This window comes from Herpailurus yagouaroundi, unplaced genomic scaffold, assembly GCF_014898765.1.
Source record: "Herpailurus yagouaroundi ecotype Mexico unplaced genomic scaffold, PumYag 28, whole genome shotgun sequence".
NCBI classification, from domain to species: Eukaryota; Metazoa; Chordata; class Mammalia; order Carnivora; family Felidae; genus Herpailurus; species Herpailurus yagouaroundi.
In genome coordinates, this window is record NW_024412376.1 from 69096380 (window position 1) to 69121269 (window position 24890).

General features: G+C 36.5%; 1 long non-coding RNA gene across 1 annotated transcript; it reads left to right on the forward strand.

Moving 5' to 3' along the window:
• The first annotated feature begins 10588 nt into the window (after nt 1-10588).
• LOC121030593 (uncharacterized) lies at nt 10589-23338 on the forward strand. Its single transcript, XR_005790310.1, has 2 exons — nt 10589-11060; nt 22598-23338. It is a non-coding gene; the product is annotated as an uncharacterized LOC121030593 (long non-coding RNA).
• Nucleotides 23339-24890: the final 1552 nt, after the last annotated feature.

A 24890-nucleotide genomic window follows, 5' to 3' on the forward strand; every position in this document is an offset into this window, starting at 1 on the left:
CTTCATTCAAAAGCACCCTCATCAAACACATATGTAGAGTCTCAATAAGCTTTTTAGTATCTCACTTTAAATCATGATTCGATAGCCAAAGATCACTAGACATTTCATGAAAGCTTATAATAATGTTGAGATTATCTCCCAGAAAATAGGAAAAAAGGCAGAGATAGAAAATACAGAAGTAAAATGGGATATTATAGTACGGTGTCCAGTTTTCAAGTAATGTGTATTTTAGTAAAAGTGAATAGGAAAAAACAAGTGGAAGAAGAGTATAAAAAAGAAATATTTCCAAATAATGAAGATGTGTGTCCGGACAAAAAGATCCCAACAACTGCTTATCATCACAAATGAAGATAAAATGATTCTATCTGTTCTAAAATTTGAGAACAAAGAGGACTTTTTTTATCCTAAAAGTAGCAAAGAAGAAAAACAAAACAAAGCAAAAACAACCAAAAAAAACACAAACAAAACCCCGAAACAAACAAAAAACAAAGGAGTCCACATATCACACAGCAGAAATAAGATTGTTACTATACTATTCAAGAGTATCACTGAGACACAGTATATGGTAGTTCATGCCTTCAGAGACTGAGAAGTATTGATTACTGATCTGAAACTTTATATCCAAGTTTCCAGCAGGGTCAAGACGACAATTAAAATCTATTTCTTGCATGCAAGACCTCACAGATATCTTATTTTGCAGGAGAGTTCTTCAAAAAACTACTGCAGGATAAGTAGCCTGCAAAAGAAAGAATAAGTTATAAATGGTCAAAACATAAGACTCTGGAAACTGGGAATGCAACACCGGAGAGGGGTGGAGGACAGAAGGCGGATGGGGTAAAGCGATATTCTAGATCTATAGCTACGCAGTTGGCTAGCAGTCATCCAGTACAGATTGGAGTTACTTCCGAAGAAGGATTAGGAAACAAATAGATTATTTGATTTCTTCAACTGTAGTGAGAAGGATTTTGCAGTTCCTTCTAATATATTGAGACAATAATGGAAGGTGAACCGCTGGTGGGTTGGGCAGGATTAGATAACTGTATCCTCAGAACACAATAGTAAATAAATAGGTCATTTATGAGAGACGTATCAATAATAATGATATATACATATTATTGAGCAACTTGCTGGTGAATACCAGAATAAGCCAGTCAATAATTTAAATGAGTTCACATCTGTGGCAGTTTGCCTCAGTAAGCTGGGACTTGAAGTAGTCTGGCTAGTGGATTTTGTTATTATAATAATAATTATTATTATTATCTTAGTATCATTTGATTTTAAGACATGCATCACTTAGATAAAATCATCATTTATTTTTTAAAGTTAAGTGGGTAGTGAAAAAGTAATATATCTCTTATGATATGTTACTTTTATAAGACACTTTTGTAAGTTAGCAGTTTAGAAGGAGCAGAGTTAACTAGGGGGAAGGGGTTCAGGATTGCCTTGCCAATGCAGATGTTTTTGGTTTTAGGATAGAGAAAATAAAACACATTTGTATCATGAGAGTAAAATTCAGTGGATGAATTTGAATTGATGATTTGAGTGAAAGAAGACATAAATGATGGAGCTACATTCTGGAAGAAATGGAAGAAGGTGGGCTCAAAAGTCATGGTTAGAGGAGTTCTACCCTATAATAGTAACCACAAATGAAAAAATAAAAATTATATTGAAAACCCCCGAAAATGTGTGACCGCTTAATTCTGCATCAGTGATAATAACCAGGTGATACATGCATGTATCTCAACCTCCTGACATGAAGTTGACATACCTGTTTCAATGCCTCCGAAATCATAATATTGTTATTCTTTCTAATTCTATCATATATGTTTAATTTCCTTTCACTTCTTAATTTTTCTGAAGTGTCAATGTAGTAAATAGTGAACCCACACAATTTACCAAGTTATAGCAAATTAAACATAACTACATAGGTTAAACATAGCTACTAATAAGGTACATGATGTGTTCAATCAGCTACTGCTTTGTCTCCAATTCATTTGTTATGTAAATTGTGTCCACCTTCTTTTGATGAATGGACACCTTCATAAGTGTACAGGTGGAAAAGACATGCTAAATCAGGACTACTTGACAGTGAGAAATAAGGCCAAAATTATTTTGTACAGTAAGTAAAATTTGCTTTCATTGCAAATAAACTAAATGTTACCTTACTGTGATACGATATTTGTTATTGGCTTGCCAGTCCACTTCAGTATTTAAGAAGGACTCTTTCCAAATCCTCTCTCTCTCACACAATATGCTGCATTAGCTATTCAATTACAGAATGAATGTGCTGTCGGTTTCACTTTTAATAAGTGGTTTTAGTTTCTTGGATACTCATTAACCTGTGCCACTGTTACAAATATTAATAACAGAGAGTCACATTTGGAATCCAAATTCTGGCATTTGCCAGGCAATGACTCTTGGCTTAAGATTTACATCCTCAAAAGAAAACTAAAACCGTATGTATAAGCCACTTGGTTCAAGAGTAGTTGGACCTGGAAATTAGGAGTCTTTGTTCTATCTATGCAGGAAGAGCCTGCCTTACTAAGCTGAACTATTTGTCTGGCAAAGTCAAGTCAGTATCCTCATGGGGAAGTTAGAACCAACTCAACATTGTGCTTCCTGTGGAAAAGAGGCTGAGTTGGAACATCTGACAGGTAGCTAGATGTCAGTTTGCTGCATTGGAAACAGATGTTATTATTTCTTCTCCCTTCTCATTCTGAAGGAAATGAGAGGTACAGAACTGCCAGACATTTAAGACAGCCATCATTAGGCAAGAAGTGTTCTAGCAGTTAGGTGATTTTGTTCTCCCAAAGTGACCTGCCGCCTGAGCAATCACCAAGGAAGGTGCCATCTATTCCTTTCCCACCTTGTTTAACACGAAGGCCAGGTTTCATTATTATGACTCATATGTGCACTCAGGACGTACCTCTCTGAGTGTGCATGCTTGTCTGCATGTGTGGGTTCCGTTTTAGAAACTGTAAATGTTAGTAGAGATGTTCCAGTGGTAACTGAAAAAATTAATTTTGGAGCACAGATAAGTGATCACGTTCTTGTCATTTGAATTGTATGAATTCTCTGAACACTAGAAATACCCATTCATGACATAAACACAGTTATATTCCACTTTTAATGCCCTTAGTTTTTGTTTATAACACTCTTAACTATTGCTATACATAAAAACAGAAACTGATTATATTTTTTAAACAAGAAAACATTTTAATTATCATTATTTATGTATATATATTAATGTTTTTTTAAATTATTACTAAAAACAGTCTATCAAAAATGATACATTTAATACCATTCTCTAGACAAGGCCCCAGAACTGAATCACAAGAAGAAGAAACCTATTACTTTCAGTGAAACTGTTGCTTGAGAAGATAGCACTATACTAACCATGAAGACATGGGAGTTGGAGGTGAGGAGTGTTCTTTACCACACCTCTCCCAAAGAAAAAGCCATGAGGAAAGTTCAGAAAGAAAAAGAAAAAAAAAAAAAAGTAAAATATCTGAATGTAGTATATTCAGTATATTGAAAACAAAGAATTTAGCCAGGAAGTTAACTATGACAAAATCATAAAATATGGAGGCTAAATAGACATTTAATGCATAAATCAAATGTGCTTATATGGAAAAATGCTAGAATTGTCAAAATCTAACTGTTACTCTTTGGAGAAATCAAGAAAGTAAGTCACTACAATTACACGTGTCCTCATGACTTATTTCTGTAGCATAGCAAAGTCTGTGTATCTTTAAACCATGAGTGGTGTATATAAAAGGAATATTTATCCCTGTCTAAGTTGTTATAATAATTAATACTTCAAGGGAAGTAAAAATATACTTTTAGTCATATGGTTAATAGCAATATGAGTTTAACAGAAAAGATGTAATGATGCTTTATATGAAGTTCATAAATGAATATAAATAATCAAATATGTTTTCAATTTAATCAGATATATGAGATTTTTCAGGAAAGGAAAGGATAGAAAAGTTTAAAAACGCTCTCATCCCCATAGTAGCAAAATAAGGGAAAATTAAATTAATTGTTGATCTTCATGACATTTTTAAAATTTAAAATAACAGCAAACAGGATTCCTAAGTTTTTATTGCTTCCACGTCTAAACTTATTTTCCTTTTGGTAAAGTAGATGAGTAGAAATCCTTCTAGGAGTGTTGACAGTTTCTATTACCATAGTTGTCAAATTTTCTCTATAAACACTTGGATAGTTTTTCAAAATTGGTATTCTAGAATACCAAGGAGGCAATGTTCTTGAGATTGTCTTAGGAGTAATGTAAGATGGCATTTAAAATAGAAAATTCAATGGACATCAATTTATGACTTAGAGCTGAAATTAAGATTTATTATCTTTGTGTGGGTAATACGAAAATAACTAAGTTCCAACCTGAGGAGCACATCATGTTTAAATAAAATAACAGTGTATAGATGGAACTTGTCATTCCAATGGATGGACTCTGTGAAAACTGTTCATAAAGTAAATTGAAATCTAAATATGTAGTCTAAGCACAGATCATTTATTATTGAGAAAATGACTGTCAATTACTATGCAAGGCAGACAGAGGCTTCACCCATTTACAGTGATATTGTACTGAAAGCAAGATTAAGAGTTGCACTTGTTCCCTTAGTTATTAAAGTACCACGGAGAAATTACAGCAGAGATGTGGGCTGGATGTGAATTAAAGAGACACTATTCAGAAAGTCTCCATCATTCCTCAGAAGTCTTCTGTTGCCAAGCAAAATGAACAAAGACATCTGTACTTAGAGGAAAGCTCTTGTAATCCCACCCAGCCATTTGTCTCTTCCTTAAAGCTTCATGTGACTACACGAGAGAATGAGGTTTTTCTCCTTTGCACGCTATATTCCACTTAAATGTGTTTGTCTCTTTCACCATCAGGGATAGTTTTGGGAAGAAAATGCAGAAGAAAGACACATTGATGAAATTACTTTGGCACATATAACATCATCTAAAAGGCAACAGTTCTCATTCTTTCAAGAGCCCTTATCCTTTAAGATAGATAAACAACAATATAACATCCCAAACATCAGATGAAAAATTTAGTAGAGCTTAGACTATTTTAATTTAAACAAAAAACATGTTATTTCTTTTGAAAGCCTATGTTAAAGTTATCCTCAAACTGCATCCTACTGCCTCACTGTAATTTAGAACAGGTCTTCTGAATCACTCATTTTCACATAAGTAAAATAGAGAACTTTATTTAAACAAAGATGTTAAAAATCTTTTTATACAGAATGATGCTTGTTGAGGTAATAACTTGCTGAAATCATGTATAATTTTTAAAAAATTTTAATCTTTATTTATTTTTGAGAGAGACACACACACACTGGGGGAGGGGCAGAGAGAGAGGGGTTCACAGAATTTCAAGCAGGCTCCAGGCTCTGAGCTGTCAGCACAGAGCCCCAGGTGGGGCTCCAACTCAGGAACCGCAAGTTCATGACCTGGGCCGAAGTCTGATGCTTAACCAACGGAACCACCCAGGCACCCCAAAATCATATGTATTTTTAAAAGACCTCTATAAGTTGTAGAGAGCACTGAGATCTTCAAGAAAATTATAGAATGTTTAAAATTTTAAGGTATGGTGACTATGTCTAAGACAGTAATCCTTGGGACACGTGGGTGGCTCAGTTGGTTGAGCATCTGATTTCGTTCAGCTCAGGTCATGATCTCACAGGTCGTAAGTTCAAGCCCTGCACAGGCTCCTCGCAGAGCCTCCTAAGATCCTCTGTCTCTCTCTCTGTCCCTCCCCCTCTTGCACACGTATTGTCTCTCTCTCTCTCTCTCTCTCAAAAATAAGTAAACATTAAAAAAAAAACCGTATTCCTTTAGCTGTAAGTTGACAGAAAAATACCAACTTGAATAAACCTCATATTATAAAAGTGGGTAAAAATCATCCCCACTTGTTAGAGGAATACAGGTCCATCTCCTTGTATGTCCTATGATTAAGTGAGAGAAACAAGGATGAAGTAAAAATTAGAAAATACACTTAACATAGTGCTAAAATATAGAATATAATGCTCATTGCTGGGCTATTTGTTCTCTCTCCTTCACCTTCTCTATCTCCCTCTCTTTTGTGTGGATTTAGCATTCTTTCTGAACTTAGCACCTCACTCACCTGCAGGAATCCTCCCCTTCATCGTGAGACACCTTCTGAATATCTCAGACAGTTATGAAGTTCATAGCATATTATCACATCATTTTGTACTCTGTAGTATATTGAAATCTATATATCTCTACACATATCTACATGTGTATATCTCCATTGATATATAGATTTATTCACTCTCCAAAAAGACTTACAAGGCCGTGTTTTATCTCACTTAACCCCACTGTAGAATGTCACAAATGAATAATACATTTGCGCATACAAACAAAACAATCCATGAATTGACTATGTGATTATTTAACTCTCTAACAGAGTGACATGGCTGATATCAAAAAGAAGTGATAGAAATAATCTGTTTTTAGTAGAATTATTTGTGTTTTTATTGTATATAAATACATCATCAGAGTGAGAATCAAATAAGAGAAATTGGCTTAAGCCCATTCTACAGAAAGAATATTTTGTTTGCTATTAATAACAAAATTTTCCTTAGAATAAAACCATATTTATCGAAAACCTATAGCATGATTAGACTTATAATTCCCTCCATCTGTGTAGTTAACTTACTATACATTTATACACACTGAAAAATGGAAATAACTGTTAAAAACTGAGATACAGCAACAAATAAATAGTAACAAGTATGGCAGATATTAATGTAACTGTATCAGTGATCTCATTGGTGCATTTAGACCACTGATGTTGAAATCCAACAATGAAAAAAGAATTCTACATCACAACCATAGATTCAATGCAATCCCAATCAAAATCACAGTAAGTTGTTTTACAGGTTTTTAAAACTGATTCTAAAATGTACATGTGGAGAGGCAAAAACCCCAGAACACCCATCACAATATTGACAGAGAAGAACAATGTTGGGGCACTAACACTCAGAAACTTCAGACTTACTAACTGATCTTTGATAAAAGAGCAAAAGCAATACAGTGAAGGAAAGATAGTATTTTCATCACAACTGGTGCTGGAACAAAAGGACATCTACATTAAAACAAAACAAAACAAACAAACAAAAAAACAAAACAAAAAACCTAGGGGCATTTGGGTGGCTTTAGCTGGTTAGGCATCGGACTGCAGCTCAGGTTATGATCTCACAATTTGTGAGATCGAGCCCTGCGTCGGGCTCTGTGCTGACAGCTCAGAGCCTGGAGCCTGCTTCTGATTCTTTGTCTCCTTCTCTCTCTTTGCCCCTCCTCCTTGTCTCTGTCTCTCTCAAAAATAAACATTAAAAAATTTAAAAAAACAAACATCTAGACACAGACCTTACTTACACTCTTCACACACACACACACACACACACTGACTCAAAATGGATCATAGACCTAAATGTAAAACTCAGAACTGCAAAACTCTTAGGAAAGACCATCATTAAATAATCCCAGATAACCTTGGATATGATGATAAATTCTAGACACTACACCAAAGAAACAATCCATGAAAGAAAGAATGAGCAAGTTGGACTTCACTAAAATTATTACTATTATTGGTTTTGCTCTGCAAAAGAAAGTGTCAAGAGAAAGAAAAGATAAGCCACAAACTGAAAGAAAATACTTGCAAAGATACATCTGATAAAGTAGATTCATGCAAAATACACAAATGCTTAAAACTAGATGATGAGAAAACAACCTGATTAAAAATAGGTCAAAGATCTTAACAGAGTCTTCACTAAAGAAGGTAGACAGATGCAATGATCATATAAAAGATGCCCCACATATTATATTATCAGTGAAACAAAAATTAAAACTGCAATGTCATAGTACACCTTTTAAATGGCCTTTTAAATGGCCAAAATGTAGAACACTGACCACACTAAATGCTAGTGAGGATGTGGAACAACAGAACTTTTGTTCATTGCTGGCCAAAGTGCAAAATGGTACAGCTACTTTGGAATATAGTTTTGGATTCCTTACCAAACTAACTTCATACTCTTACAATACTATCCAGCTACCATGCTTCTTGACACGTACCTCAAAGAGGGGAATATTTATGTTCACACAAAAACCTTCACATGGAGGTTTACAGCAGTCTTATTCATAACTGCCAAGGAATTTAGAAGCAAGGAATAAATTTTTGTAGGTGAATGGATAAACTGTGATAAGCAATGGAATAATATTGACCACCAAAAATAAATAAGTTCTCAAGCCATGAAAAGACATGGAGGAATCTTGGGTGAATTTTATTAAGTGAAAGATACCAAATGAAAAAGCTGCATACTTTATGATTCCAACTATATAACATTCTTGAAAAGGCAAAACGATGGAGGTAATAAAAAGATCTGTGGTTGCCTGGAGTTGGTGGAGGTGTAGTGAATAGACAGAGCACAGAGGATCTTTAGGGTGGTGACAACTACTCTGGATGCTATTGTAATGTTGGATGTATGTCATCATACAATTTTCCAAATCGTAGGATGGATAACCCAAGAGTGATCCCTAGTGTAAGCTCTCAACTTTAGGTGATAATGATGTATACACACTGATACATAAATTTTAACAAACTTAAAACTGTGGTGTGAGATGTTGATAATGAGGAAATCTATATGCATGTATAGAAGCATGGAATAGATAGGAAATCGCTGTCCCTACCTTTTGTGTTTTGTTTTGTGAACCTAAAACTTTTCTAAAAAAATAGTCTATAAAAAAGATTGACATACTTCTAGATTTTTTTTTTTCTTGAGACTCTCAGTATTTCAGTAGGGAACCTTTAATCTGTTGATTCTTATTGATAGAATACATTTTCACTGGAATATACTGACAGATATTACCAGGTAAGTATCAAGGATAGGAAAATAAAATGTCTTAAAAATTACATCCTCACTTTTACTATATAAATATATGCTTCTGAGTACCCAATTTGTTGTTCATATAAAAATCAAGCACTAGGGGGTGCTTGAGTGGCTCACTCAGTTGAACATAGCAGTTCTTGATTTTGGCTCAGGTTATGATCCCAGGGTGGTGGAATCCTGTCCCACTCTACACTGAAAATAGAGCTTTCTTGAGATTCTCTCCCTTTCTCTTCCCTCTCCCTCACTCACACTGTCTCTCTGAAATAAGAAAAAAAAATAATAATAAATAATAATAAAACATTAGATGAAGAAACACTAATATGTAGCAATTTTCCAAAATGTTTTTAAAATAATAGAGGTTGAGTAAGAAACAATACAACTGAAGTAAATTAACATGTTTTCCTTTTTTAATACTCTTTACAGGTGGTCATTTGCCTTCCTAATATCAAAGAATCAATCTATGATCAAGAAAGATTGATTGATAAGGTATGATTTTTAGTACTTGCATAAAAAAAAACTTTAAAAAATTTATTTATTTTCAATTTATTTTGAGAGAGATAGAGAGTGAGTGAGCGGGAAAGAGGCAGAGAGAAAGAGAGACAGAATCTGATGTGGGACTCAAACTCATGAACCCATGAGATAATGACCCGAGCCGAAATTAAGAGTCAGACACTTAACAACTGAGCCACTCAGGTGCCCCTGATTTTTAGTACTTTCACTTTCAAGGATTTCAGTCAACTGAACATTTCCATTCACTCTGATATGATCATTTGATGGCTGCATACATCAGTGCCTAAATACATATTGGAAATTACTAAGGGAGGAATGATATCATTGATGGTTTTATTTTCCTGCCATTTCTTCCCCTGTAAACTTCTACTTTTCTTCACTGTTAGAGATAAGATGCTTTGTGTCTCAAATGAGAATAAAGTGATTTTTTTTTGAAAGATACAGTTGTAGTTCACAGAAAACAAGAAACCATTAAACCAGGAACCTTAGTCCTAAGGGTTTGCCTCCTATCTGTAGTATGTTGCCATTTACCTACCTTGATGCAAATTTTAAGAGAGAAAAGCTGATTGACCTGATATGGTTCAGGCAAACCACTTATATGGACAGCATGTCTTTGAATAAATGTCGCCTCTGGGTACTCATACCTACATATTGATTGATTATAATCATTATAAGATCCTTATAAAATAATTACCGTCAATCAAGTAATGAACGTAATCCATGTATAAATTGAATGGCACCTTTTGCACACTTACTTTATTATAATTAAAGTCTAACTGGATAAATAGTAAGACATAAAAATAATTTAAACCAGCAGAAAATTTCAACCTTGCATACCATCTAAAGCATTTTACAGCTCTAGAATGAGCATATTGGTATTCTTTTTTTAAACAATGATGAAGATAAGGTAATACTATATTGCCAAACAGAAACAAAAACTGACAAAACAGGGGCACCTGGGTGGCTCAGTCGGTTAAGCCTCTGACCTCAGTTCAGGTCATTATCTCACAGATTGTGGGTTTGAGCCCCACGTCAGGCTCTGTGCTAACAGCTCAGAGCCTGGAGCCTGCTTCAGATTATGTCTTCCTCTCTCTTTGCCACTCCACACTAATTGTCTGTCTGTCTGTCTGTCTGTCTCTCTCTCTCAAAAATGAATAAAGCTTATATTAAAAAAAAACTGACAAAACAAAAAATCCAATATATTTTATGTATAAATATGTACATATGGGGGCCTAAAGAGTATCCATTCCTTGCCTAAAGAGTATCCATTCTTTCTCCTCCTAACTGGGCATCTATTTTGTTCTGTGTTCATACTTTCTTTTATTTAACCCATATGCACCATGAGAAGATGACATGATCCCCCAACACTATCAGGTGACAAGACTTAGGACATCTTCATTTTTTGCTACCAGTGATCAGGTTAGAATGGGCATATGTTAAAATTCAGGTCAATGGGAAGCCTTCAGGTAAGGTTTCCTGGGAGTGACATGAGGGAGTGACATAACCTGAATTATCACTGCCATCTTGCTACATGAAAAGGAAAGACAAGAAGACAATGGGAAATGGATCATGGCTCACACCCTTTGGAAGTCCGTCATACCTCAGATGATCATTTGTGTAAGCCATCATATTTCCTTGTTACTTAATTCTGTTTGACTTGGGTATGTGATTACTTGCTGATGACAGAATTCTGATATGTTGTTGCACTTTATCCTTTTTTTTTTTTTTTTTTTAGTTATTTTTTTTTAGATAATGTATCTGTATAAGGACATGGAGATAATGCAAGGTTAGTATCTTAGTAACAAATATAAATATTCCTTTTAAGGGAAAGATCCATTTTTGTTGAGACCAGCTTTTGGCTTCATGTAGAAAATGAAGTTACTCTAAATACCAAGGGGTAAAAGGAAGGAGTGAGACGGAGTGTATCATGGGAAACAAGTAGGAATGTAGTCTAGCGGTTTGGGGGCTGAAGAAGCAGCTTGGTTCGAGATATTCCAGTGAGAATTTCCCCAGTGTACTGTGCAGTAAATGATGTGACGCTTCTTTATAATTCCACAAATCTATGACAATAAAAGAAGGTAAAGAAAAGAACATAAATAAAAGATAAATACAATAGGTTTGGTTATATTAAACACCTGTGGAAGACAGGAGTGCTTGGCTGGTTCAGTCAGTAGAGCATGTGATTTTTGATCTTGGGATTATGAGTTTGAGCCTCACATTGGGTGTAGAGATTACTTAAATAAATAAAACCTGAAAAAAACAAACAAAAAAAATTGTGGAAAACAGTCAGTGAAACAAAGTCCTATGAGGATTCTCACTGAGGTTTGAAATGATTGAGACAGGGGTGCCTGGCTGGTTTAGTCAGTAGAGCAAGTGACTCTTACTCATGGCCATGAATTCAAGCTTCACATTAGGCATGGAAAAAAAAAAAAAGATTGAGAGAGTTAGCCCTTATTGACAGGAAACAGTAATGACATCTGTGTTATTAGTAGATATTGGGATGACATACCCCAAGATGTTAATGACGGTCATCACTTTGTTGAATTTTCCTTGTATTTTTTTTTTCTCTCTGCTATCCAAGTTTGTGTTCTTTTCACTCTAGAGGAAGTAATTTGTCATATGAGAAAATAATCTCAATGTTGTAAGTATTATCTGTTAAGAAAGCTATTTCCCAAAAGAGGGCCACTAGTAAATCTTAGAGAAATCTCAGTGATGTTTATCAAAATGCAGATGATGGAGTCAGACACCATGTAGTGTTTTACAAAGTGATAAGTCAAATGTAACGGATCTGTGAAAAGAGTAGAAGCAAACCTCAGAGGCACCCAGATGATGAGGGAGAGTAGTAAAAGGATTTTATGATTGGATAACAGTAAAAAAACACATGACTGAAATTGGGAATAAGATATAGCTAATGGCATGTTGAAGTAAAAGCCATTTACCTACCCCTCCACAGTGTGAATCACCCTTCAGTGGAAAAGATAGATCAACTCTCATAACTGTTCATGGTATCCTGTAATCCCACTAGGAGAGAAAAAAAAAATTACTCATTATTTTCCTACCAGCATATGTAAATCTACTCCTCTAACAACTGTTTTTTAAAGAATGAACAACTTTTATTTTTTAAAGGGCAGGGAATTACTTTTTTAAATGCATTTTTTTAGAACAGTTTTAGGTTTAAAACAACATTCAGAGGAAGGTACAGAGATTTTCCATATACTTCCTACCACACACATACACAGCCTACCCAACATCAACATAATTTACTGGAATGGTACATTTTTTTTTATCAAGGATGACCCTATCTATTCAGGAGCATTGTAATCGCCCAAGCTCATAGTTCGCACCACAACTATGGTCTTGGTGTTGTATAATATGTGGGTTTGGAAAAATGTATAAGGACGTGTATCCTTGATGTTTTTCATATTTGTCTCCCTTTTACACAAATAATAAAAAGAATTTTGGGAGGCACCTGGGTGGCTCAGTTGGTTAAGCATCTGACTCTTGAAGGGGAGGGAAGATGGCGGCATAGGAGGACGCTGGGCTCACCGCGCGTCCTGCTGATCACTTAGATTCCACCTACACCTGCCTAAATAACCCAGAAAACCGCCAGAGGATTAGCAGAACGGAGTCGCCGGAGCCAAGCGCAGACGAGAGGCCCACAGAAGAGGGTAGGAAGGGCGGCGAGGCGGTGCGCGCTCCACGGACTGGCGGGAGGGAGCCGGGGGGGAGGGGCGGCTCGCCGGCCAAGCAGAACCCCCGAGTCTGGCTTGCAAAAAGCGGAGGGCCCTGACAGACTGTGTTCCGACAGCAAGCGCAACTTAGCATCTGGGAGGTCATAAGTTAACAGCTCTGCTCAGAAAGCGGGAAGGCTGGAGGACAAAGGGAAGGAGAGCTGCTGAGCCCCCGGACGACAGAGCTCAGTTTGGTGGGGAACAAAGGCGCTCGCCAGCGCCATCTTCCCCGCCCATCCGCCAGCCAAAATCCCAAAGAGAACCAGTTCCTGCCAGGGAACTTGCTGGCTCCGAGCAAACACCCAACTCTGCGCTTCTGCGGAGCCAAACCTCCGGCAGCGGATCTGACTCCCTCCTGCTGCCACAGGGCCCCTCCTGAAGTGGATCACCTAAGGAGAAGCAAGCTAAGCCTGCCCCTCCTGCCCCTGTGCACCTTGCCTACCCACCCCAGCTAAGACGCCAGATCCCCAGCATCACAAGCCTGGCAGTGTGCAAGTAGCCCAGACGGGCCACCCCACCCCACAGTGAATCCCGCCCCTAGGAGAGGGGAAGAGAAGGCACACACCAGTCTGACTGTGGCCCCAGCGGTGGGCTGGGGGCAGACATCAGGTCTGACTGCGGCTCCGCCCACCAACTCCAGTTATACACCACAGCACAGGGGAAGTGCCCTGCAGGTCCTCACCACGCCAGGGACTATCCGAAATGACCAAGCGGAAGAATTCCCCTCAGAAGAATCTCCAGGAAATAACAACAGCTAATGAGCTGCTCAAAAAGGATTTAAATAATATAACAGAAAGTGAATTTAGAATAATAGTCATAAAATTAATCGCTGGGCTTGAAAACAGTATAGCTGACAGCAGAGAATCTCTTGCTACAGAGATCAAGGGACTAAGGAACAGTCACGAGGAGCTGAAAAACGCTTTAAACGAAATGCATAACAAAATGGAAACCACCACGGCTCGCCTTGAAGAGGCAGAGGAGAGAATAGGTGAACTAGAAGATAAAGTTATGGAAAAAGAGGAAGCTGAGAAAAAGAGAGATAAAAAAATCCAGGAGTATGAGGGGAAAATTAGAGAACTAAGTGATACACTAAAAAGAAATAATATACGAATAATTGGTATCGCAGAGGAGGAAGAGAGAGGGAAAGGTGCTGAAGGGGTACTTGAAGAAATCATAGCTGAGAACTTCCCTGAAGTGGGGAAGGAAAAAGGCATTGAAATCCAAGAGGCACAGAGAACTCCCTTCAGACGTCACTTGAATCGATCTTCTGCACGACATATCATAGTGAAACTGGCAAAATACAAGGATAAAGAGAAAATTCTGAAAGCAGCAAGGGGTAAACGTGCCCTCACATATAAAGGGAGACCTATAAGACTCGTGAAGGATCTCTCTACTGAAACTTGGCAGGCCAGAAAGGAATGGCAGGAAATCTTCAATGTGATGAACAGAAAAAATATGCAGCCGTGAAGCCTTTATACAGCAAGTCTGTCATCCAGAATAGAAGGAGAGATAAAGGTCTTCCCACACAAACAAAAACTGAAGGAATTCGCCACCACTAAAGCATCCCTACAAGAGATCCTAAGGGGGATCCTATGAGACAAAGTACCAGAGACATCGCTACAAGCATGAAACCCACAGACATCACAATGACTCTAAACCCATATCTTTCTATAATAACACTGAATGTAAATGGATTAAATGCGCCAACCAAAAGACATAGGGTATCAGAATGGATAAAAAAACAAGACCCATCTATTTGCTGTCTACAAGAGACTCATTTTAGACCTGAGGACACCTTTAGATTGAGAGTGAGGGGATGAAGAACTATTTATCATGCTACTGGAAGCCAAAAGAAAGCTGGAGTAGCCTAACTTATATCAGACAAACTAGACTTTAAATTAAAGGCTGTAACAAGAGATGAAGAAGGACATTATATAATAGTGACAGGGTCTATCCATCAGGAAGAGCTAACAATTATAAATGTCTATGCGCCGAATACCGGAGCGCCCAAATATATAAAACAATTACTCATAAACATAAGCAACCTTATTGATAAGAATGTGGTAATTGCAGGGGACTTTAACACCCCACTTACAGAAATGGATAGATCATCTAGACACACGGTCAATAAAGAAACAAGGGCCCTGAATGAGACATTGGATCAGATGGACTTGACAGATATATTTAGAACTCTGCATCCCAAAGCAACAGAATATACTTTCTTCTCGAGTGCACATGGAACATTCTCCAAGATAGATCATATACTGGGTCACAAAACAGCCCTTCATAAGTTTACAAGAATTGAAATCATACCATGCATACTTTCAGACCACAATGCTATGAAGCTTGAAATCAACCACAGAAAAAAGTCTGGAAAACCTCCAAAAGCGTGGAGGTTAAAGAACACCCTACTAACGAATGAGTGGGTCAACCAGGCAATTAGAGAAGATATTAAAAAATATATGGAAACAAACGAAAATGAAAATACAACAATCCAAACGCTTTGGGACGCAGCGAAGGCAGTCCTGAGAGGAAAATACATTGCAATCCAGGCCTATCTCAAGAAACAAGAAAAATCCCAAATACAAAATCTAACAGCACACCTAAAGGAAATAGAAGCAGAACAGCAAAGGCAGCCTAAACCCAGCAGAAGAAGAGAAATAATAAAGATCAGAGCAGAAATAAACAATATAGAATCTAAAAAAACTGTAGAGCAGATCAACGAAACCAAGAGTTGGTTTTTTGAAAAAATAAACAAAATTGACAAACCTCTAGCCAGGCTTCTCAAAAAGAAACGGTGGATGACCCAAATAGATAAAATCATGAATGAAAATGGAATGATTACAACCAATCCCTCAGAGATACAAACAATTATCAGGGAATACTATGAAAAATTATACGCCAACAAATTGGACAACCTGGAAGAAATGGACAAATTCCTGAACACCCACACTCTTCCAAAACTCAATCAGGAGGAAATAGAAAGCTTGAACAGACCCATCACCAGCGAAGAAATTGAATCGGTTATCAAAAATCTCCCAACAAATAAGAGTCCAGGACCAGATGGCTTCCCAGGGGAGTTCTACCAGACGTTTAAAGCAGAGATAATACCTATCCTTCTCAAGCTATTCCAAGAAATAGAAAGGGAAGGAAAACTTCCAGACTCATTCTATGAAGCCAGTATTACTTTGATTCCTAAACCAGACAGAGACCCAGTAAAAAAAGAGAACTACAGGCCAATATCCCTGATGAATATGGATGCAAAAATTCTCAATAAGATACTAGCAAATCGAATTCAACGGCATATAAAAAGAATTATTCACCATGATCAAGTGGGATTCATTCCTGGGATGCAGGGCTGGTTCAACATTCGCAAATCAATCAACGTGATACATCACATTAACAAAAAAAAAAAGAGAAGAACCATATGATCCTGTCAATCGATGCAGAAAAGGCCTTTGACAAAATCCAGCACCCTTTCTTAATAAAAACCCTTGAGAAAGTCGGGATAGAAGGAACATACTTAAAGATCATAAAAGCCATTTATGAAAAGCCCACAGCTAACATCATCCTCAACGGGGAAAAACTGAGAGCTTTTTCCCTGAGATCAGGAACACGACAGGGATGCCCACTCTCACCACTGTTGTTTAACATAGTGCTGGAAGTTGTAGCATCAGCAATCAGACAACAAAAGGAAATCAAAGGCATCAAAATTGGCAAAGATGAAGTCAAGCTTTCGCTTTTTGCAGATGACATGATATTATACATGGAAAATCCGATAGACTCCACCAAAAGTCTGCTAGAACTGATACATGAATTCAGCAAAGTTGCAGGATACAAAATCAATGTACAGAAATCAGTTGCATTCTTATACATTAACAATGAAGCAACAGAAAGACAAATAAAGAAACTGATCCCATTCACAATTGCACCAAGAAGCATAAAATACCTAGGAATAAATCTAACCAAAGATGTAAAGGATCTGTATGCTGAAAACTATAGAAAGCTTATGAAGGTAATTGAAGAAGATTTAAAGGAATGGAAAGACATTCCCTGCTCATGGATTGGAAGAATAAATATTGTCAAAATGTCAATACTACCCAAAGCTATCTACACATTCAATGCAATCCCAATCAAAATTGCACCAGCATTCTTCTCGAAACTAGAACAAGCAATCCTCAAATTCATATGGAACCACAAAAGGCCCCGAATAGCCAAAGTAATTTTGAAGAAGAAGACCAAAGCAGGAGGCATCACAATCCCAGACTTTAGTCTCTACTACAAAGCTGTCATCATCAAGACAGCATGGTATTGGCACAAAAACAGACACATAGACCAATGGAATAGAATAGAAACCCCAGAACTAGACCCACAAACGTATGGCCAACTCATCTTTGACAAAGCAGGAAAGAACATCCAATGGAAAAAAGACAGTCTCTTTAACAAATGGTGCTGGGAGAACTGGACAGCAACATGCAGAAGGTTGAAACTAGACCACTTTCTCACACCATTCACAAAAAGAAACTCAAAATGGATCAAGGACCTGAATGTGAAACAGGAAACCATCAAAACCTTAGAGGAGAAAGCAGGAAAAGACCTCTCTGACCTCAGCTGTAGCAATCTCTTACTCTACACATCCCTAAAGGCAAGGGAATTAAAAGCAAAAGTGAATTACTGGGACCTTATGAAGATAAAAAGCTTCTGCACAGCAAAGGAAACAACCAACAATACTAAAAGGCAACCAACAGAATGGGAAAAGATATTTGCAAATGACATATCGGACAAAGGGCTAGTATCCAAAATCTATAAAGAGCTCACCAAACTCCACACCCGAAAAGCAAATAACCCAGTGAAGAAATGGGCAGAAAACATGAATAGACACTTCTCTAAAGAAGACATCCGGATGGCCAACAGGCACATGAAAAGATGTTCAGCGTCGCTCCTTATCAGGGAAATACAAATCAAAACCACACTCAGGTATCACCTCACGCCAGTCAGAGTTGCCAAAATGAACAAATCAGGAGACTATAGATGCTGGAGAGGATGTGGAGAAACGGGAACCCTCTTGCACTGTTGGTGGGAATGCAAATTGGTGCAGCCGCTCTGGAAAGCAGTGTGGAGGTTCCTCAGAAAATTAAAAATAGACCTACCCTATGACTCAGCAATAGCACTGCTAGGGATTTATCCAAGGGACACAGGAGTACTGATGCATAGGGGCACTTGTACCCCAATGTTCATAGCAGCACTCTCAACAATAGCCAAATTATGGAAAGAGCCTAAATGTCCATCAACTGATGAATGGATAAAGAAATTGTGGTTTATATACACTATGGAATACTACGTGGCAATGAGAAAAAATGAAATATGGCCTTTTGTAGCAACGTGGATGGAACTGGAGAGTGTGATGCTAAGTGAAATAAGCCATACAGAGAAAGACAGATACCATATGGTTTCACTCTTATGTGGATCCTGAGAAACTTAACAGGATCCCATGGGGGAGGGGAAGAAAAAAAAAAAAAAGAGGTTAGAGTGGGAGAGAGCCAAAGCATAAGAGACTGTTGAGAACTGAGAGCAAACTGAGGGTTGATGGGGGGTGGGAGGGAGGAGGGGGTGGGTGATGGGTATTGAGGAGGGCACCTTTTGGGATGAGCACTGGGTGTTGTATGGAAACCAATTTGACAATAAATTTCATATATAAATAAATATAAAGCATCTGACTCTTGATCTTGGCTCAGGTCAAGATCTCATAGTTTGTGAGTTCGAGCCCCACAATATATAAAATATATAAATATATATATAAATATATAATGACCTACTAAGCATAAACCCAATGCTTTTTTGCAAGGCCACTGAATTAATTAAATCTGCTTTGTTAGGGGTTTTACTAAATAAGTTGCAAAGTTTTATTTTTCATTTTCTCACCACGTTGTCCATCCTATTTACACGTATAATGTAATAAGTAATTAATGGTCAGAATACATGAAATTATCCTAATTGAGTGAGAAGTTGGGTGGGAAGAAAAAAAGATAATTGATTAATATCTTTCTTGAGTATCTGATATTTAGTGTAATGTTCTAGATATGAATAAAACCAGTCCTATATATTTGCAAGTTACAAGACTTAAAGCATTTTATTTTAAATGCTACCATTACTAAAAGAAAAAAAAAAAAAACTACAGTCAAGGCACCATTAACTCTTTTGCTCATCCAATTACACACTTTGTAATTGCTCTTTGTGAACTTGATGCATCTCAGAAAAAAAATAAAAATAAATCCTTCTTGATAATATATTTATATTTAGGAGGAAGTTTTAATTTGCTGAGCATTTAGCACTGCTATGATTATTTCACTAAGTCTTTCTTTGTTCTTGGAAAACTAGGAAAGTAATAAAGTTTTAGTTTTTAATTGGAAAACTGAGATATAGCTCAACTGTAGTTTTCTAATTATTATCTGAGTTTCTGATCAGTGTTGTTAGCTACTAATTAATCACAAAATACTTATTAAACACCCCTCATAAAAGGTGTAGAAGATGTGAAAAAAAATGAAACCTACTGCAAAGTATTTCAATAGTTAACAATTCTGAGATGTCAGAGACTAGAAGACAGCTGGCAGATACAGATGAGTTTTAGGTAAGTACTTGAAAAATAGAAACAGGTCTTATTACCTTTAAAGTAACTGATGAACTTTTACACAAAGATATAAGTCCATAGGCTTTTCTTTACTTTTTGTCATTTAGATCCAACTTTATGTTTCAAATTTTCAAAGACCTTATTAATGCATTCTTATGGACATATAATTATAGACATAAATATGGTACTATAAAGAAATTAAAATATTGTACTAGAAGTTAATGATATTACCGTGAGAGGCAGAAAAATTACCCCATACATGTAACCTGGAACTTGTGAATATGTCATTTTACATGACAAAGGGGGTTAAGATTATAGATGAAATTAAGTTTGCTAATCAAATGATGTTAAAAAGGGGAGATTATTTTAGAGTCTCTGGGTTGTATTTATTATAAGACTACTTAAAAAAGTGGAAGAGGGAGGTAGGAAAAGGCCAGAATGATGTACGATGACAAAGACTTCACCTGCTTTTGCTGGTTTTGAAGGTGGAGTAAGTGGACCACAAACCAAGGAATGGGTGTAGCCTCAAGAGGCTCGAAAAGGTAAAGAAATGGCTATGACTCTTGAGCCTTCAGAAGGGGACACTGTTCCTTGATTTTAGCCCAATCAGACCTATGCTACAGAACTGTAGGATAATACATTTGCATCATTGTAAGCTGTTAAGTTTGTGGTAATATTACAGTGACAAAAGAAAAGTAATAGACTTTAATGCTGAAGGTGGGGATCTGCAATAATAAGCACTTAAAAATGTGGAACTATCTTTGGAATTGGGCAGTGGAGAGAGGCAGAAAGAATTTTGAGATGCGTGATAGAAAAAGGCTAGATTGCTTTGAACAGATTGCTAAAATAAATATGGATACTAACATTTTGCAATCAAAGATTCAAATGAAAGTGAAGAGCATGGTAGAAAAACCTAAAGGATCTCAGAAAATACCTATATTATTGTGAACTATCTGCTAGTAGAAAGATCGGTGTTCAAGGTGATGCTACTAATACTAAGGGCTCAGAAAGAAATGAGAGGTATGTTGTTGGAAATCAGAGGAAGGCAATCCTGGTAATATCAGCAGAAAGCTTGGCGGCTTTGTTCTCTTATAGTCACGTGGAAAGCCGAATTTGTAGGAGAAGGTGGATGACATTGAGGTTGCTAATCAACTGACCTTGACACAGAAAGATTATCCTGGATTATTCAGGTGAACACAAAGTAATCACAAGAGCCTCTGTTAGAGGAAAAGAGAATCTGTTAGAGGTCAAAATGATTTGATGTGAGAAGGATGCAACTCACTATTGCTGGCTTTGAAGATGGAAGAAGGAGGTCATGAGCCAAAAAATGTAGGTAATGTCTAAAAGCAGTAAAACCCAAAGGAATTTTCCCAGATCTTCCAGAAAACAACATAGCCTTGCTTACACCTTGATTTTGGCTCAGACTATTGCACTACTGACCCACAGAATTATAATATAATAAATGTGTGTTGTTTTAAGCCACTAAGCTTGTGGCATTTTGTTGCAGCAGTGATGGAACATAAATACAATTATTAGTGTAGCTCTCAAGGTTTCTCTCCTCCTTTGTTTTTTTGTGCAACTAATATATCTGAAATAACTTCAAACTTAGAGAAAATATGTAAGAATTGCACACAGAAATCTGTTTACTCAAATTCACAAATTTTTACATTTACACAATTGCTTTTTGTTTCATAATTCATCTCATCTCTTGTCTCTCCCTCTGCAAACTGTCCCCCCCCCACACCTCAAATTTGAGTATACGTTGCATACACCTTATATCATTATTGCTTTGCTTTGGGTATGTATTCCCAAAGAAATAACATATTTTTCCTTACATAACCACAGTAAAATTACAAAATGTAAAAAAAAAAAAAAATGTTACATTGAGCAGGGGAGAAACTTTGCCTCATAAATTGACCAAGATCAGCCACAGAAACGCCAGCATTTTCACTATAGTTGAAGTTAATTTGCGAGAGAAAGTAGGAGCCCTGATTGGTGGTTTTTGAAGTGTGGTGCCTGAAACAACAGTATCAGCATCACTTAGGTACTTACTAGTAAAGTGAATTCTCATCTCATCTTACTACCAAACATGTCACTCAATCAGAAACTATATTACTTGGGCCCAGAAATCGGTTTTATTAACAAACCCTCAAAGTTAGTCTGACACATTTTAAAATTTGAGTATCATAGGTCTACAGGCTAGAGGATACTAAATTCTTTGTGTAAGGAAATGTGTGCATTGGACACAAAAAAGTTATTGACCTGTCTGTACATCCTGTCAACTTAAAAAACACAGCTGGGAGACCCAAAAGTTAACCTGTATTTCCATTGTGCTAAATCATAACTAAATCTTCAATTGCAGGCAATAAGTCTACGTTGCTGCCTTGGCTGGGAAGAATGCTTGAAAGTAACAGCACTTTTAGTACTGAATGAGGGACCTTGGTTCATGCCATAATTCATTATGTGTGAAATACATTAGGTGTGGAATACATGGTACAGTAGGGTCTCAGTTTTTCCCAACCTCTGAGGTCCTTAGTAAATAGTGTATATGCTCGTTTGATGCTTTCAAAAACCCTCCCAACAGTTTATATCCCAAAGAGAAACAAAAAAGAACACATATGCTATGTCAAAAGCCCCATGACTCTGGATTATAGGACTTGTAAATTGACTCATGTTTTCACCGTGTAAGGTGCAGAGTGAATTAACCATCCCAGAGGTGACGAGAAAACTGAAGTGTGAGGTGACTATATCTCAAAATACTATTGTGCTTTTAAATTTATGTTTTGCTCATTTAGTTCTCATATAGACATCCTGATGGCAACTCTGGTTTATAACAAAAGAAAAATAAGAATACCAAAAAACATTTGCATTTGCTGTAAGATCCATATAATCTGATGCTGCTAAAAGAACTGCTGTTCATCCTCCCAAAGAAGAGCTAATGCTGGGTGTGGAGGAGGACTGGAGGACGTGAAGGAGCTTCTGAAATAAAAGTGGAAGATGTGCAAGGAGTAGAGTCTTCGAAGTGGAGAAAAGCAGGCAATATAAATAACAAGACATCCTTAATGATGGAAATACCTTTCAGCCTATCACTGGATAGTACTCTTCTAGATGACTTATAAACCCCTACAATGAGAGGAGTTGGATTCCTTATTTGGGATTGGAGTCAAAAAAGGAAAACCTCAGCTTCTGAGCACAGTGGCTTGTAACGGGATAAAGAGACAAGTTTCTTTTCAGCCAAGGATCTATAATCAAATATCCTTTGTCAAATAAGCAAATGTTCCAAATTAGCATTAGCTAGCATTGTTTAGGATCTCTGAAAATAGACTTCTGTGTGTTTAACATTTATATCTAAGGCAATGTTTAAAATACAGTTACTTTGTAATGAAGTATAATTTGTAAACATTTTTTTAATTTGTATTGATTTTGTATTTATGTGCATTACAATGTATGATCCTGTAACAACACTTTAATAAATGTTCTATGTATGCACCTGTGTAATAGCCACACCTATAAAGATATAAAACATTTTCACCATGTCAGAGAGTTTCTTCACTCACTTATGCCTGTCAGTGTCCTTAGTTCTGACTTCTATCACCATAGATATTAGTGACTTGTTCTTGAAATTTATATAAATTTGAATAATACAAGATAGACTCATTTTATACGATTTCTTTGCTCAGCATATTGTCTCTGAGATTCAGGCAGGTTATTGTGCATATAAGTCCATATAAATTTTTTTTTTTGGTATAAGATAGCATTCTATGCATATGCCAGAAATTATTCATCCATTCTTCTCACATTTGTATTGGTTTCAGTTTACATTTTCCTTTTGCAAGCAATCAGTTGCTTTCACTTTGGTGCTATTAGGACAAGAGCTGCAGTGAACAATATTTTATGTATCTTTGCTAGCCAAATGCAAGAATTTCTCTTTGGACAGTGAAATTACTGGTTCATGAAATAGAAAAATGCTTAGTTTTAGTAAGTATCATCTAAGAGGTTTCCAAAGATTTTTTTTTAAGCTTATTGAATTTTGAGAGAGAGAGAGCATGAAAAGGGGAAGGGCATAGAGAGAGGGAGACACAGAACTCAAAGCAGGCTCCAGGCTCTGTGTTGTCATCACAGAGTCCAAAGTGGGGCTCAAATCTAGGAACCATGAGATCATGACCTGAGGCAAAGTTGGAAGCTTAACCAACTGCGTGACCCAGGCACCCCATCCAGAGTTTTTTTTTTTTCTTTTTAAGTCAATTTGCACTTCCTCCCACAAATTAGAATATTGAAAGTGGCTCTACATCCTTGCTAATACTTGAAACTGTCAACTTTTAAAATTTTATCCATTCTGAGATTTGTAGTGCTATTTTACTGTGGTTTTCATTTTCATTTCCCCCAAATTCATGGTACCAAGCATGAGTTTTTAGGTTTACTGGCTATTTTGAGTTTCTCTTTAGTTAAGTGTATTTTTAAGTCTTGTGCCCAATATATAAAGTAGATGCTTTCTTCCTTGTTTGTGGTGGGGTAATTTATAATTTCTTCATATTAATCTTTTTTCATATATAAATTTGAAATAACTTCTTTCAGTCTGTGACTTGCTTATTTGCTTCTGAGAACTATATTTTGATGAATTGAAGTTCTTAATATCAGTGAAGTCCTGTTTATCAATTTTGTCTAGTACTCTTTATGATTTGCATAACATGTTTTGGACTATACAATATCGTAAAGATATGTCCTATGTTTACTTCTATAATCTTTATAATCTTTAACTTCTATATCTATAATTTATATTGTTTTAGCTTTCATGTTTCTGTCAATGATCGATTTATTGAACGGATACTTTCCCCAAATGAATTGCAATGTTTCTTTTGCCATATATTAAGTGAACACACTTGAGTGTCTCTTTATTTGTTCCATTGGTCGATTTTGGTTCTTGTCGTGCACTAAAAATGCACTGTCTTACAAAATATTTAAAGTAAACCTTGAAATATCATAATATAATTTCTCCAATATTATTCTTGTTTTTCAAATTTGCATTACCTATTCTAGGTCTGTTGCTTTCTGTATAAATTCTAGGTTTTTGCATTCTTTAAGTTTTTT